The sequence below is a fragment of the Sciurus vulgaris genome (genome assembly GCF_902686455.1).
Source record: "Sciurus vulgaris genome assembly, chromosome: 4".
Lineage (NCBI taxonomy): Eukaryota > Metazoa > Chordata > Mammalia > Rodentia > Sciuridae > Sciurus > Sciurus vulgaris.
The window spans coordinates 153,992,658-154,010,443 of record NC_136464.1 but is presented as its reverse complement, the minus strand read 5'-3'; positions in this window follow the sequence as shown (position 1 = coordinate 154,010,443).

The window sequence follows — 17,786 nt, the reverse complement described above, 5'->3', positions numbered from 1 at the left end:
TGTACTTCAAGGAATATTGAAAAGCCTTTAGCTCGATAACCGATTTTATTGAACAGTGGCAAATTCATGCTGGAGAGAAATCAGTGATTATAGTAAAATTTTATTGAATATTAATGAGAGGGGGAAGGGCAGGGGTATGAAAGATGTTGGAATAAGACAGACATCATTACCTTGTGTACATGTATGATTACATGAATGGTGTAACTCTACACCATGTACAACCATAGAAACAAAAAGTTGTACCCCATTTGTGTATAGAGAATCAAAATGCAATCTATAAAAATTTTAAAAAAGACAATGTGTACTAGAGAGAAAACTTTGCACTAAGTATGGTAAAACTTTCTAACAAATCTTATACCTTATTCTGCATTTGAGCAGTCATACAGAGAAGTCTTGAAAATGTAAGAAATGTGGAAATATCTTTAGTCGAAAATAAATCCTTACCAGGCACAGTGGTATATGCCTGTAATTCCAGTGGCTCAGGAGGCTGAGGCAGGAGGATTGTGAGTTCAAAGCCAGTCTCAGCAAAAGCAAGGTGATAAGCAACTCAGTAAGACCCTGGTCTCTAAATAAAGTAAAAATAGGGCTGAGGATGTGGCCCAGTGGTTGAATGCCCCTGAGTTCAATCCCCAGTACCCAAACATACATACATACATAAATACATAAATCCTCATTTATTAAAAAAAAAATTCATACTGAAGAGAAACCTTGTGAGTATAGGAAAGCTTCCATTCAGATGTCACACCTCGGCCAGCAGAGGATGTGTGGTGGGGAAAGTTCTTTGCCTGTAAAGGATGTGGGAAATTCTTCAGTTACAAATCTAATCTCACTAAGCATGAGTATTTTCGTAATAGACAGACACTTTCTGCATGTAATGGATGTGGGAAGGTCTGTAGCCAAAAACAATATGTCCTTGAACATCAGAACACTCATACTGGACAGAAGTTTTTTGAACCTATTAATTATGGACTCTTCCAAAACAAAAAGACTCTTCCAAAAACAAAACCTCTTTACCCATCAGAAAACTCACACTGGAGAGAAAACTTTTGCGTAGAAAGAGGATAGGAAAGCTTTCATTCAAAAGTCCAACCTCATCAGACAGCAGGAAACTCACATGGGAGAGAAGCCCTTTGTATGTAAAGAATGTGGGAAAACCTTCAGTGGCAAATCAAATCTTACTGAACATGAAAAAATTCAAAACAGAAATTCTTTAAGAATACAGTGTGGACGAACTTTTGACCAGAAGTACCTCATAAATCATTAAAACATTCACTCTGGAGAGAAACCCTCTGAGTGTAATGAATTCTGGAAAAGCCTTCTCTCAATGAACATCACTTATTGTGCATGTGAAAATTCATTCAGGTGAGAAAACTTTTGAATGCAATGTGTGTGGAAAAGCCTTCTCTGAGAGTTCATACATGTGAGAAGCCATACAGGTAAGAAACTCTATGGATGTAATCAAGTGGAAAAGCTTTCTCTCTATTCTCAACTCTAACTGCACTTGAGAATACTTATGGGTAAGAAGCTTTATCAATGCAGCCAATATGGGAATGCTTTCAGCCAGAAGTCACACCATATTAGATACCATAAAATTCATACTCATTAAAAACCCTATGAATTTCTTCAAAAATGGGTAAGCATACATTAGATAGTTATAGCACATTCTGAAGCAAAGCAACACAAATGTGGTGAACTTATAGAAACTCTAAAAAACTTTTAGGACACTGAGAACGGAAGAGGAAGACATTTGTATAATAAAAAGACTTCCAAAAACAAACAAACAAACAAACAAACCCCACAGCCAATGGCAAAAGTAATGCTGAAATTTTAAGACACATCTCTACTAAAACTGGAACAGAAACAGGCATCAGAATGGATCTGAAGTTCTTCACTGTGTAATAAAAATAAGTTATGTTAGAAAGGAAGAGATTAAAAAAAAAAGGAGTTACTTTAGATTAGGCAGAGGAGAGTGAAGGGAGGGGAAGGTGTATGGGGGTAGGAAGGATAGTAGAGTGAAACAAATTATTACCTCAAATACATATATAACTGCATGACCGATGTGATCCTACAGTATGTACAATCAGAAAAATGAGGAGTTATATTCCACTTATGTATGATTTATCAAAACGCATTCTATTGTCATATATAACTATAACAAATAAAAATTTTAAAAAACAGATGATGGATCATCTACAAGTAATTAAACTCTTGTGGTATTGATCCAGTAGAGCAGATTCCAGAAAAAGACCTGTGTATTCAGTAGAACTTGGAATATTAAAGAAATGCATCAGATGAGGAAATATGAGACTACTATAAAAATTATCTGGAGGGACTGGGGATATAGCTCAGTTGGTAGAGTGCTTGCCCTGGAAACGCAAGGCCCTGGGTTCAATCCCCAGTACCACAAAAAAATAAATAAATAAATGATAAATATTTTTTTAAAAAATAATTTGGAATTAATTTGTTCTCTGAAGGTGAAAAAGGAATTGACCATGAACTACACACGGAAGCAAAATACACAAAAATTGAAGACAAAATATGAAAAAGCTATATGCTAAAGTGGCTATGACCTTGGGAATAGGGAAACATTCCCTCATTACAACAAATTTTAAAATCTTTGACTATTCTACTCATGAGTCAATACTTCAAGAAATATATACCAGGAAATGTACTGTGACTTGATTTGTAGTAACCAAATATTGGAAACAAGTTAAAAGATCATCAGGAACAAAATCCAAAGTTCTTTTGATGGGCTACTACATATCTGTAAAATGTAACAAATGTGATCCACCCTATTAACAGCAAAGTCTTAAAAAATCATGTTGAGTGGAGAAAAAGAAGTTTTAGAATTTAGTGCAGTGACTTTTTGTAAATTTGAATTAAAACTACATGAAATCCAGTACTTAGTAATGGATACATATATATAAGTAAATGTTTCTGAAATGAATTGGAGGATACAGACCAAACTCTTGATAGTGGTGGCCTGTGAAGAATGAGAGGGGAAGGGAGGTGGGGTAGGAAGGGGGCTTTAGCTTTCTATATATAAACATGCATTTCTCCTAAAGACTGCAAGTACATACATGAAGATACTGGTTAATTCTGGATTTGGGTATATGGATATCTTGTCTTTTTTTTAACTCATACATTTTCAAAATTTCTCAACATTAATAAGAATAGGGGTAAGGGTGGGAACACTATACCTGTAGAAATCACATTATAATGGACTAATTTCAATCAAATACTGAACTTTTTATAGAAAATATTTCAAAAATTTTATCGACAATTAGCGGATGGACATGCTTTCTATGTAATTTGAAATTATCTATTTTATAAGAATTAAAAATGACAGCATACTACCAAAAAAAGAGAAAAGGAGATGCGAGACAGGATATTTTGAGAAATACTTGAATTTTTAAAATTTATTTGTGCCTCTTTCCTACATACTCATGTGTATGTGAATTAAAGAGTTTGCCATCCTGGTTTCCCAGTTAGAGGTATACTGTGCATATTCATCTTCACTTTGTTTACTTACTACTACTGTTTAATTATAGACTGGCCATATTTTCATGACAATACAAACAACTAACTGACAAGCACTTTTCTGTGATTCTGTCATATTTGGTACTGTCCCATTTGGTATAGCAAGTTGCTTGCTGTTTTGTTTTGGATATGAGGTATCCCCCAAAGCTCTTCTGTTGATGCAGGAATATTCAGAAGTGAAATGATTGGACCGTGAAAGCATAACCTATTAGTCCATCCTGGTTTGAATGGACTCTGGGTGGTAACTGTAGGCAGGTGGGGCATGGCTGAAGGAGGTGGGTCACATAGCTGAAGATGCCCTGGAAGAGTGCATCTTCCCTATGGACCCTTCCCCTTGCTCTCTCTGCTTCCCAGCTGCCATGAGATGAGCAGATCTCCTTTGCCACAACCTTCTACCATGAAGTACTTCCTCATTTGGGGCCCAAAGTAATGGACTCAGTCAGCCAAGGACTAAATCCCTGAAACTATGAGCCCAAAAGAAACTTTTTCTCCTCTAACTTGCTCTTATCAGGTATTTTGGTCACAGTGACAAAAAGTTGACTAACACACATGCCCAAGGTCAGAGTCTATATAGGAGAAGACTACCCAAGTGTATAAAGAAAGACATGAATAATTTGAGAATAATTTAAGCAACATTCAAATACCTTACACAATTCAGATCCCATGATTCAGAAACCTAGGGTTCTGCAGGAACTGGAGCAAAAGTCTTGGCACACAGCTGCCTTCATTGTTTTATCATTCATTCCATAAATGTGGAGGCAGCCTGGGAGCTTTGAATACATTTCAGTCTCTCAACTCATAAAGCCCCACTCACACAATCATGTCAGAGCCCCTGAGTGGATAGACTCTGTTAAACTCTCAAAGTCCGTGGAGAATTGCAGACTGGGTAAGATCTATTAGTACCAATTTATAACTCCAAATGAAGATGGTGGAAGGACTTATTGCTTAATACTGATGTTAATTAAATGAAAGCGTGTAACCCTTTGAGGATAGAAAGTGGTGGAACTGAGCTTTCTAGATTCCCTTCCCTTCCCAGTTCTATGTTAGCCCAGGCAATGGGTTTCCAAGAGAGAGATGAATTAGTGGCCATCTTCTTGTGCTTGAAAGGTTGGGCAGGGCACAAGGTGCTGTAGCAACTCAGGCACAGTATGTCACTTTTTTGGTGGGGACAGTAGCTGGGCCCATAACTATCCAGCTCCTACTGGACCCTCTTCAGATTCTCCAACTTCAGAGCCAGGTGCACCTTTAACTGCCTAACAAAGGACAGTGGCTGCTGCTGTACAATATTCCATCACCACAGCCGGAGGTTTGGAAGCTGTAAGAATGAAATTGTGTCACTTGCTGGTATACGGATAGAACTGGAGACTATAATGCTAAGTGAAATAAGCCAGATTCAGAAAGTCAAGGGTGGAATATTTTCTCTGATTTGTGGAAACTAGTCTAAAATTAGGGGGGGAAAGAAAGAGAAAGCAAAAAGAAATTGAGGAAGGGATTCCATCAAAATAAAAGAAAGATCAGGAGAGTAGAAGAAGGGGATTGAGGCGGGGGAGGAGGGATGGGATAAGGAAAAAACAGTGGAATGAATCTGACCTAACTTTCCAATGTACATGTACACCACAGTGAATCTCACCATTTTGTATATCCACAAGACGTTAATTTTTTAAAAAAGTAAATAAATAGAAAGTCAATAGAGTCGAGAAAAGGAAATGCGGGAGGGAGGAGGGTGATGGTAAAGGCAAGTACAGGGGACTTAATTGGAGCAAATGATACTTCATGCATTTATAATTATGTCAAAATAAATTCTAATGTTATATATAACTACTATGAACCAAAAAGAGAAACAAAAAAGAAAAAATATAAAAGCATGAAAAAATAGACATTACCTAATGGAGCCAGATAAAACAGAAAAGAAAATGATATAAATATCCAAATATCCAAATAAGTGCCTAAGTGTACATAGAAACTGAGGGATGTTACACTTTATAGAAAATTGTTTTTGCTTTTATGTCTAAGTAACATACCTAAAATAAAACTTTATTAAGATTTAAAAAAAAAGGAATCGATGCATGTTCCAGTCCTTGCTCATGATCTGCAGTTTCATCTCACAGGTCCCAATCACATCCACCTTCTCTTCCCAGGTACCTGCCCTGGGGATTTTAGGCTCCAACACCAGGTACAGAAGACAACACTGATTGCAGAGGCAGTATAATCACAACTCCACAATTACATAAGGTCAATGTCGTTGTTATCTATTGCTGTACAGCAAATTACTGTAAAACAACAGAAACATTATTTCACAGTTTCTGTGGGCTGACAATTTGGCAGTGGCTCAGCTGAATCAGAATTGACCCAGGCCTTTCCAGAGGTTGTCCTTATGATGCTAGCAGGGTTCTACAAACTTTTTCTATAAAGGCGAAACAGCAAATATTTTTGGCTTTGGGGACAATACAACACTTGTAATTACTCAATTCTGCCGGCATAGTATTCAAGCAGTCACAGACTGGAAAGAAATGACCTTGGCTGTGCTCCAACAGGCTTTCTCTGCAGCACTAGATAGCAAGCTTTGTGACCACAAGGGGTCGTTGTTTGCTGATTCCTGATCTAAAAGTTTAACTGTGGCTGGAATATCTGCTTCTAAAATTTGGTGCTATTAACAGGAGACTGCACTTCCCCATATCCAGAGCATGAGTGTCCACACAATATGGTGGCTCGTTTGCTTCCCCAGAGTGAGTAATCCAAGGTAGCAAGACAGAAGTGGCAAGAGCCTTTATGATCTAGCTACCACTGTCACATATTATCACTTCAACTGTTTTCTATTGGATATTCAAATCAAGACTGACACGTTATGGGAGGGGTCTACACAGGGCAGAAATATCAGGAGGCAGCCATCTTTCCATGGGTATCTTAAAAGCTGACTACCACTGTCAGGTCCCTAAATAATATCCCTGTGGGTTCTGTTTCTGTCATCATACCCACACAGAAGTAAGAATAATACAAATTTTTATATTCCAAAAATAAAAATAAAAAGAAGTCATTTTGGAAAAATGCTTCATTATAGTCCAAGAAAATTCTAAATTAATTCCAAATATTTATATAAGACATGCCTTATTTAAAAAAAAAATCTCAAGAATATAAATATCTGCAAGTAACCAAGTATGGAGAAGAAAAAAAACAGCTTTGTGTAAAAGGGACCAAAATTAAGCTGCTTCCTCAGACACTCCAACCCTGAGGTCCTAAAGATGATACGAATATTTTTAAAGACTCTGATGGGGAAATGAGTTCAAGAATTCTATTCTGAAAGTGATGATCATGTATCCATGTGTTAAGACACAGACTTAGAAAACTGCTCATGGATACCTGACTGGTTGAGGGAATGCAAAATTAAGAACTCATCATCTCTATTTCCTCAGTTGAAATCATTTTCCTGTCTACCTGAGTTATTAATGTTCCCTATAACCATGTTCCCTATAACCCAAACTTTGTAGCCCTTATCAACTAACACTGCCTTTCCCCCTTATCTTTCCTTTATTGCTCGCCTTGAAGTTTTCTGTATATGAAGAAATTGTTTAAATCATTGTCACATTTTTCATTCCTATGTGCTACAACTTTGGTCTCTCTTTTCCTCTTGCTTATACATTCCATTAGTATCCTAATTCTCCCCTCTGTTCAACTATGCATGTTTTAGTCACATGTTTCACTACTGTGAGCAAAAGACTTGACAAGAACAATTTTAGAGGAACAGATTTTTTAGGGTTTACAGTTTCAGAGATCTCAGTCCCTAGACAGCCAGCTCCATTGCTCTGGGCCCAAAATGAGGTAGAATGTCATGGTGAACTAGTGTGTTGAAAGAAAGCAGCTCAGGACAAGACAATCAGGAAGCAGAAAATGTTGCTCACCAGGGACAAAATATATGTCCCAAAGGTATACCCCCAGTGACCGACCTCCTCCAGCCACACCCTACCTGACTACAGTTACCACCCAGTTAATCCCTATCAGTTTATTAACACACTGATTAGATTAAGACTCTCAGAAACCAATCATTTCCCCTTTCAATGTTCTAATATTTATTGTCTCACACATGAGTTTTAGGGGCACACCCCATATCTAAACCATAACAATGCACCATTGCCATATTAAATTCTGATTATTTTACTTTTTCTGCTTTAAAACTCTTATGATTCATCAGTGCTAATAAATTAGGTACAAATCCTTCTTTATGGCATTAAGGATTCCCTCTCAACATATTACAATAGGACAACACTAGGTACACTTAGACTCCCATAAGTTGAAATCACATATTGGGGCAGGGGGATTACTTTTCTTTGCTTCATGTTTCTTTCCTAGGTCCTAGAAACACCCTCAGCCTATCACTTAAGGAATAGGAGAAGTGAATAATACAATGGAAGATTTGGGTAGATCCAGCTCATTCTCTTCCTGTTCCCCTTCTTTGGGGGACCTGCATACCTTGACCATGTGCTGTGAACCATTCTCAGCTTTGGCATAAGCTTAGTGCAGAAGCTGTATCCCTGGGAGGAGACAGGGCAAAGTGAGTGCTGGGGTTATTCAGGATGGGTACGTCTGTCTGGTTCTCCAGTTCAGTATCAGGAATTCCATTATTGCCAAACACCTGAATGAATCTGGAGGCACATGAATATTGAGGTTTTCTGGAACTGGTGGAATTACTTGTATTACTTAATTTTTGTGGGAAGTATACCAAGTATACCAGGTCATGTGGAATTTTAATCCTTGACACTTTTCCATTGCTAATATTGCTACCTAATGCCTACTTTTAGTTCTTTAAGCCTAGATGATTTGTCTCAGATTGCCTAAAAATTTTGACTTGGTGACTTTGAACATAGGCAAGAGGATCTTTCTATTTTGCTGGGACTGCAAGCACTGACCACTACAGGTGATCTCAGTGATCTCACACTTTAGCCACAAAAGCCTTAGCAAGAAGACTTAGGTTGAGATAGAAAAAAAAAAAAAAATCTTAAGTCTGTGAACAACTATAGATGACTAAGTGATTTTTGTCCTTAATTCTATTTATGTGATGAATTACATTTAATGATTTGCATATGTTAAACCATCCTTGCATCCCTGGGAGAAAACCAACTTTGTCATGATGTACAATTTTCTTAATATGCTGTTGAATACAATTTGCAGTAATTTTTTTAAAAATTTTTCACCTAAGTTCATCATGGATATAGAGCTATAGTTTTCTCTCCTTGATGAGTCCTTATCTAGTTTAGTGAGATAGTTTTAGTCAGTTTTTTCTCTGCTGTGACTAAATGACCTGACCAGAACAACCGTAGAGGAGGAAGTTTATTTTAGGGCTCATGGTTTCAGAGGTCTTAGTCCATAGAAGGCTGGCTTCATTCCTTGGGGCTTGAGTTGAGGCAGAACATCATGACGGAAGCGTGTAACAGAGGGAAGCCCCTCACATCACGATGAGGAAGCAGAGAGAGTCTCCACTCACCAGATACTAATATATACCCAAAGCCATGCTGCAATTCCCACCTCCTCCAGCCATACACTACCACTTCAGTTCATCCCTATTGGGGATTAAATCACTGATTGGGTTAAGACTCTTACAACCCAATCATTTCTCCTCTGAACTTCCTTGTATTGTCTTACACGTGAGCTTTCGGAGAACACCTCACATCCAAACCACAACAGTTATGAGTATGATGCTGGCTTCATAGAATGAGTGAAGAAGTGTTCCCTCCATTTCCATTTCATGGGATAATTTGAGGAGTACTGGCCTTAGTTCTTTAAATGTATAGTAGAATTTAGCTGAGAATTCACCTGGTCCTGCATTTTTCTTTGTTGGAGATATATTTATTACTGCTTCTATCTCATTACTAGTTATTGGTCTAATTAGGTTTTCAGTGTCCTCTTGATTTATTTTTGGCATATGTGTCTAGAAATGTATGTTTCTTCTAGATTTTCCAACTTATTAGAGTTTAGGTTTTGAAAATGATCGTCTGAAATTCTGTGATGTCTTGGGATGACTTCTGCTTTTTTTTATTGTAAACAAATGGGATACATGTTGTTTCTCTATTTGTACATGGAGTCAAGGCATACCATTTGTGTAATCATAAATTTATGTAGGGTAATGTTGTTTGATTCATTGTTATTTTTTTCCCTTCCCCGCACCCCTCCCACCCCTCTTTTCCCTCTATACAGTCCTTCTTTCCTCCATTCTTACCACCCTCCTTATTCCTAACCCTAAACCTAAGCCTAACCCCAATGCTAACCCCTCCCACCCCCCATTATATGTCCTCATCCACTTATCAGCGAGATCATTCGTTCTTTAGGTTTTTGAGATTGACTTATCTCACTTAGCATGATATTCTCCAATTTCATCCATTTGCCTGCAAATGCCATAATTTTATCATTCCTCATGGCAGAGTAATATTCCATTGTATATATATACCACAGTTTCTTTATCCATTCATCAATTGAAGGGCATCTAGGTTGGTTCCACAATCTGGCTATGGTGAATTGAGCAGCAATGAACATTGATGTGGCTGTATCTCTGTAGTATGCTGATTTTAAGTCCTTTGGGTATAGGCCAAGGAGTGGGATAGCTCGGTCAAATGGTGGTTCCATTCCAAGCTTTCTGAGGAATCTCCATACTGCTTTCCAGAGTGGCTGCACTAATTTTCAACCCCACCAAGCAATGTATGAGTGTACCTTTTTCCCCACATCCTCGCCAACACCTATTGTTGCTTGTGTTCTTGATAATCGCCATTCTAATTGGAGTGAGATGGAATCTTAGGGTAGTTTTGATTTGCATTTCTCTTATTACTAGAGATGTTGAACATTTTTTCATATATCTGTTGATTGCTTGTACATCTTCTTCTGTGAAGTGTCTATTCATTTCCTTAGCCCATTTGTCGACTGGATTATTTGCATTCTTGGAGTAGAGTTTTTTGAGTTCTTTATAGATTCTGGAAATTAGCGCTCTATCTGAAGTATGAGTGGCAAAGATTTTCTCCCACTCTGTAGGTTCTCTCTTCATATTACTGATAGTTTCCTTTGCTGAGAGAAAGCTTTTTAGTTTGCATCTGTCCCAGTTGTTGATTCTTGCTTTTATTTCTTATGCTGTGGGAGTCCTGTTGAGGAAGTCTGATCCTAAGCCAACAAGTTGAAGATTTGGACCTACTTTTTCTTCCATAAGATGCAGGGTTTCTGGTCTAATTCTGAGGTCCTTGATCCATTTTGAGTTGAGTTTTGTGCAGGGTGAGAAATAGGGGTTTAATTTCCTTCTGTTGCATATGAATTTCCAGTTTTCCCAGCACCATTTGTTGAAGAAGCTATCTTTTCTCCATTGCATATTTTTGGCACCTTTGTCTAGTATGAGAAAATTGTATTTATTTGGGTTTGTGTCCGTGTCCTCTATTCTGTACCATTGATCTACCTGTCTATTTTGGTACCAATACCATGCCGTTTTTGTTACTATTGCTTTGTAATAGAGTTGAAGATCTGGTATTACGGTACCCCCTGCTTCGCTCTTTCTACTGAGGATTGCTTTAGCTATTCTGGATTTCTTATTCTTCCAGATGAATTTCATGATTGCTTGCTCTATTATATTATATTATAAGGTATGTCATTGGGATTTTAATTGGAATTGCATTGAATCTGTATAGCACTTTAGGTAGTATGGCCATTTTGACAATATTAATTCTGCCTATCCAAGAACATGGAAGATCTTTCCATCTTCTAAGGTTTTCTTTAATTTCTTTCTTTAGTGTTCTGTAGTTCTCATTGTAGAGGTCTTTCACCTCTTTTGTGAGATTGATTCCCAAGTATTTTATTTTTTTCGAAGCTATTGTGAATGGGGTAGTTTTCCTAATTTCTCTTTCTGAAGATTCATCACTTATGTATACAAATGCATTGGATTTATGAGCATTGATCTTGTAACCTGCTACTTTACTGAATTCACTTACGAGTTCTAAGAGTTTTCTGGTGGAATTTCCAGGTTCCTCTAAATATATAATCATGTCATCAGTGAACAGGGATAGTTTGAGTTCCTCTTTTCCAATTCGTATCCCTTTAATTTCTTTGGTTTGTCTAATTGCTCTGGCCAGAGTCTCAAGAACAATGTTGAATAGAAGTGGTGAAAGAGGGTATCCCTGCCTTGTTCCAGTTTTTAGGGGGAATGCTTTCAGTTTTTCACCATTTAGAATGATATTGGCCATGGGCTTAGCGTAGATGGCCTTTACAATGTTAAAGAATGTTCCCACTACCCCAATTTTTTTCTAGTGTTTTGAGCATGAAGGGATGCTGTATTTTATCGAATGCTTTTTCTGCATCTATCGAAATAATCATGTGATTCTTAACTTTTAGTCTGTTGATATGGTGAATGACATTTATTGATTTCTGGATGTTGAACCAACCTTGCATCCCTGGGATAAAACCCACTTGATCATCGTACACTATGATTTCTGCTTTTTTAATCTCTGATTTTATTAATTTGTGTCTTCTTTTTCTTTTGGTTAGTTTAGCTAAGGGCTTATCATTCTTGTTTATCTTTTCACAGAACCAACTCCTCATTTCATTAGTCTTTGTAATGTATAAAGCTGCTCCCCCGCCCTTTCCGGTGCAGCCATTTTCCCCGCCTCCCAACCACTTGTCAATCTGTGAACATAGCTAGCTATTGGTTCATCAGTCAGCTTGCAAGTATCCTTCTCCGATATTGGTCCCCTGTTAGCCCGGCGGAATTCAATGGCCTTACTGTAGCTACCCCACCATCTTTCCTCATCTTTCTCTCTTTCCTATTCACTTTCTCTATCCTCCTGGGTTTCACACTTTCTTGTGCATTCCCTTTCTCGTTCCCTTTCTTTTCCTCTCATTTTCTATCTTACCCTGCAGGGAGACACTCTGTTTGCTTAATAAACTCCCTTATGTGATTTCCCGTGTCCAGCATGGTTTCCATGGGATTCCTTACAATCTTTGTATGATTTTTTAAATTCTCAATTTCATTGTTTTTGGTTCTGATGTTAGTTATTTTCTTTCATATACTGGTTTCTTCTCCTTTTTGAAGGAAGGACTGTTAGAGGCATCATTAGATTGTTTATTTGGTGTCTTTCTGATTTTTTATGTAGCCACTCATAGATATACGCTTTTTTAAAGAACCACCTTCATAGTGTCTCAGGTGTTGCTGATATATATTATATCCCTATTCACATTTGATTTTCCCATCTCAGTTCTTCGCTTCAGAGTTGAGAAATACAGAGCACTTTTCAAGTAGCACTTCACTGTGCAGCCTCTAGTCTGCTTTCCAAATTTGTCCCTTGTGTTTCTCTCTCTACTATCCTTCCCCTCTGCAGTTAACCAGCACAAGTGCCACTGCCACAACCAGATTGTTTCCAGTGTACTCAGTGTTCCTAGTTCAATGCACCCAAGTTTCTGAGTCTCTGAGACACTTTGTATGGTAATGAATTTCAGTGAATTCCCTCTTTCCCCCTCATTGAGAAGTCGCACCCCCACTGCTTGAATCCAAAACCATGGAGACACTAGGAATGCAGCCTTCCACTAATCCACAATCTTGAATTTCAATTCATTCATTTCTAAGAAGCAAATCTGATTGTGCAGCCCCTTACTCGAAACTACACACACATATACACATACACAGAACAAAAATGTTGGGAAATAAGGCTGAGGCAGATTGAGGAGTACTCACCACATCATTAGAGTGAGTGAGATGCATTCCAAACACAATGCAATACACAACCTGGGTGTCTGTGGCCAACAGAAAGTTCAATGATGCCATGGCTGGTGCTGACACTCCGGCACCAGATAAGCCAGGGGGAACTGCATGCAAAACCTGGACCTAGCCCACCCCTCTTGGATCCTTCCAATTTCCCTAGCCTCAGGATGAGGGCAGGAACCCACCAGCCATCTTCTTCAAGGCATGGCTTACTGTGCCTCCCTCTCTTGTTCAGTGTAGACAGACTCACTCACCTTGAGCCAGTGTAGATGGGGACTCACAGGCCTTAGCCTATATACCCAGCAACCTGCTCACCTTTGCCAGCATACATGGAAACTCATTTGACCTGAGCCAGTGTACAGCTCTCATTTGGTTTGACCTAGTGTGACTAGAGACTCACTCCCCTGGGCCAAGTGGGGATGGAGACTCTCCCCTTGAGCCAGTATAGACAAGACTTAATTTTAGCTGGTGGCCTTTGCCACAAGGAACTCCTCTCCCAGGCTTAAGGCCCCTTTGCCAAGGTGTGTGGAGAGGATAAGTGGCAAGTCTTGGAGAAATCACATCTGAGAAGGCGTTGGAGGCCCCAAAGTGTTCCATGGCATCATCTCCATAATACCATATACATGGAAAGAAGAAGTGGGCCAGTGGCATGTAGCCTCCCCACCCAAACCTCCTCAAGAACTCTGCCACAGGTAGTAGAGAGGGAGCACATGGGATTTGGGGAGTGGAGATGTCCCGCCATTTTATGGATACCATTTACATAAAAGCAAAGGGTACCAATGTGGAATTACTCTTTGATTTCTATTGACACTGTATTTCATGAAATGAGTATGCACAAATGAAGACTAAGAAATGCTCAAGTTAGCCAGTTTGCAAAGCTTTGGGAACTTTCCATCCCTGGAATCTCCAGAGTTGTGCGCCTAGAGGGGCTCTGGAAGTGTCTTCAAGCATTTTTCCTTTGTGGTCAGAAATGACCCTTAAAAAAAAAAAAAAAAAAAAAAAGTATGTCACATGTGTCTTTTTTTGTTTGTTTGTTTGTTTGTCTTTGGAGTTGTGGTATTGGAAAAGCAGGAGCACTTAACCACTGAGTCACAGCACCACCCCTTTTTTATTTGTTATTTTTGAGACAGTCTTGCTAAATAGTTCAGGGCTAAGTTGCTGAGGCTGGTTTTGAACTTGTGATCCTCCTGCTTCCACATCCCAAGCCACAGGGATTACAGGTGTGTGCCATCACACCCAGCTGGTTTTCACAGTTTGCCATTTTCTGCCTGGGTCATGTTGTGTTTTGATATTGTGAAAAACATGTTCACCTGTCCAAACACAGAGACTGGACTTAGAGACACAGGTACAGGGAGGAGAGGGTTTACCCTAATGACAGTCTTGAAAGATCGGGTGCCTGGTGGTCAGGGACCCACAGATTGGGTACAACCAGTGTTTTATCCCCTAAAGCACAAGATTCTTACCCACCTCCCTGGTTTCTCATTGACTGAGTCCTTTGGGGTAAACAATCTTCCCAAATGTCATTGATATTTTACTGACTCCTATGGGGTTGTTTAAAGAAATATACCTTTTGGTCCCAACCTCCCTTTGCTTTCTTGTGGTGGAAGAGTCCCCTTGGATTGAGTGCCTTTTGGCAAGTACATTGTTTGTGGGTTAGACGGGTCGGGGCCATTCTTCTTACCTCCTATTTGTCAAGGGCTGTGAATTTTTACACTGTGTTAACTGCTTCTAAGTTTTCATTCTACTCTCCCCTCTAGTTATGTTTCTTACATCCCAAGTCATTTTACATTTAAAGCTAAATAATGTATTCTGAAAATAGACCACTAGACTATCAAGTCTTCCTGAAAACTTATGTGTGAGATAATGCAAGGTAATTCAGAGGGGAAATGATTGGGTATGAGAGCCTTAACCTGATCAGTGGGTTCATGCACTGATAGGGATAACCTGAGTGAAACTGTAGGCAGGTAGGGTGTGGTTGAAGGTGAATCATTAGAGTCACACCTTTATGGTATATATTTTGTCTCTTCCTGCTTCCTGGTGTAATGTACTGAGCTGCTTTCTTCTGTCATGCCCTTCCATCTTGATGTTCTGCCTCATCTCAGGCCTAGAGTATCACAGTCAGCCATCTGTGGATGGCGCCCTCTGAAATGGTGAGCCCCAAATAAACTTTTACCCCACTCAAATTGTTTTTGGAAGCATTCCAGCAACCCAGATGTGATGTTTGTCTTCACATACTCTGAATAAAAGCAAGCCTCCATTGCACAGGGAAAACTAAATAAACTGATTTTCCTTTATAAAATATATAGCCTCCAGTTACTTGCAGGAGCGACAGGAAATGGATTAGTACAACTGAACAACTTTCAACACACAAGCTTTACAATTTAAATGAAATAGATCAATTGGTGAAAAAGTAAGAACCACAAGAACCATAAGAACATGAACATTTACATGGTCCAATGACTATTAAGAAAATTAACTTCCTAATTTGAAAATTTCCAAAAAGTTCTTCGGGTATAGATGATATTACTAGAGAATTTTACCACACATTTAAAGAAGAATTAATATAACCTATATGCAGTCATTTCCAGGAAGTAGAAGAACAAGGAATAAATCACAATTTATTTTATGAAGCTGGTCTTGCCAGATCATTCATCTAGAAAAGTCAAAATAAAACAATGAAAGTAACCCAAAATTGTCAGGTCAAAGTCCATCAGGAATATAGACACAAAAATCCCTGAATAATGCACCTTATTGACAAACCAAGACAAAGTCACACAAAATAATAATAATAAAAAAAATCCTCTTCTATACACTGGATTTTTGAAGTGAAATATTTGAATTCCCATCCCTTTCATTTTAGATATGTTCTACAGGTATTTCTGCGTATTTTCAATGGGCATTTCTTTTAACATGAGAAGGAGAAACAGCACACTAATGTGAAACCATAGGAGCATAACTTCGGTATCATACAGAAGGCTACTCCTGTACATCTCCACCCCAACCCCTCAATTACTGATGTCACAATTTAACAAGTGTGTACATTGTGTGTGGAATCAAGGCTGAAGTGACCTCTGAGGGCCTATGTGCCTCATCATGGTGAACAAATTTTTTGGCATCCCCAGGACCAGCAGAGGGTCCCAAGTCTCTTTTAAAAAAAAAAAATATGTTCTTCTGTACCCTGGAGCCCTTGGAGTGGGGCACCAGTGATCCTGCAAATTCCTGAGGTGCCCATAAGGTATCTTTCCTATTGTGTTTATACAAACTACTTAGCATCTCTTTAGGAGCTGTAATCTCTTTAACAAGCACACCTTTCTAATCCCCAGTTTTACATGCACTTTTCTGGGCAAACTGCAAGCATTTAAAAACTTTAGCTCTGTATTCTGCTTTCTATTTCACAGTAAACCAGGCAAAAGACTGCTATCAATAGCCAGGCCAGTGACTGAACATTGTGCTATATTGAAATTTCTCCCACCAGATTAGTTAGTCCATCACTTTTACATTCAACCTCACACAGAGTCTCAGGACATGACAAAATGTAATCAAGTTCTCCAAGTCAGTATCTGTTTCAGTTAGCTTTCTTGTCACTGTAATCAAAACCCCTGAGAAGAACAACTTAAGAGGATCACAAGTTTATCCATGGTTCATGATTTGAGAGATCTCAGTCCATAGATGACCAACTCCAAGGCAGCACATCATGGGACAAGGGCCCTGCAGAGAAGGACAGCAAGGAAGTAGAGAGAGGGGGAGAGGTGGCAGGAAAAAAGTATTCCTCCAAGGCATGATGCCAGTGATCCACCTCCATTAGTCATGCCCCACCTGCATGTGGTCGCTACCTGATTATTCCATTGAAAATACAAGGTTCTGATTAGGTTACAACCTCACAATCCAACCATTTTACCTTTGAATATTCCTATATTAACACAGGAGCTTCGGTGGGGGGGACACCTCATATCCAAACTATAAAAGGCTGTAAGCCTGTCTGCTTGGGACACTGAGTCAAGAAGATCAAACATTCAAGCCCAACCTGAGCAACTTAGTGAGAGCTTGTCTCAAAATAAAAAAGGCTGGGGATGTACCTCAGTGGTAGAGCACTTGCCTAAAATGTGTGAAGCTTTGGGTTCAAGTGCCAGTATTTCCAGGTAGCTGGGGGTGGGGGGGAAATGGTGCTTAAGGGAATGAGTTCAACCCTCCTGCCCCTTTCATCATGTGAGGATACAGCAATGAGGTGCTCTGACCTTGAACTTGCCAGTTTACAGAACTGGAAGAAGTTAATTTGTTAATTAGCCACTCTTAGGTTTTTTCTTACAGAAGCATAAAGGGATCCAGTCATTGAGGAATGCCTCCATTTCTTCCCCCTATGGGAAGGAGAGTTTTGCTGGTTCTAAGATTCTTGGCTTACACATTTTGTCATTTATCATTTTGAATATATCAATTCCACTGCATTTTGCATTCCAGGGTTCCCAATGAGAAATCTGATGAGGACCTTATGGGGAAATCATGATTAACCCTTCCTCCCTTTCAGCCTCATAGT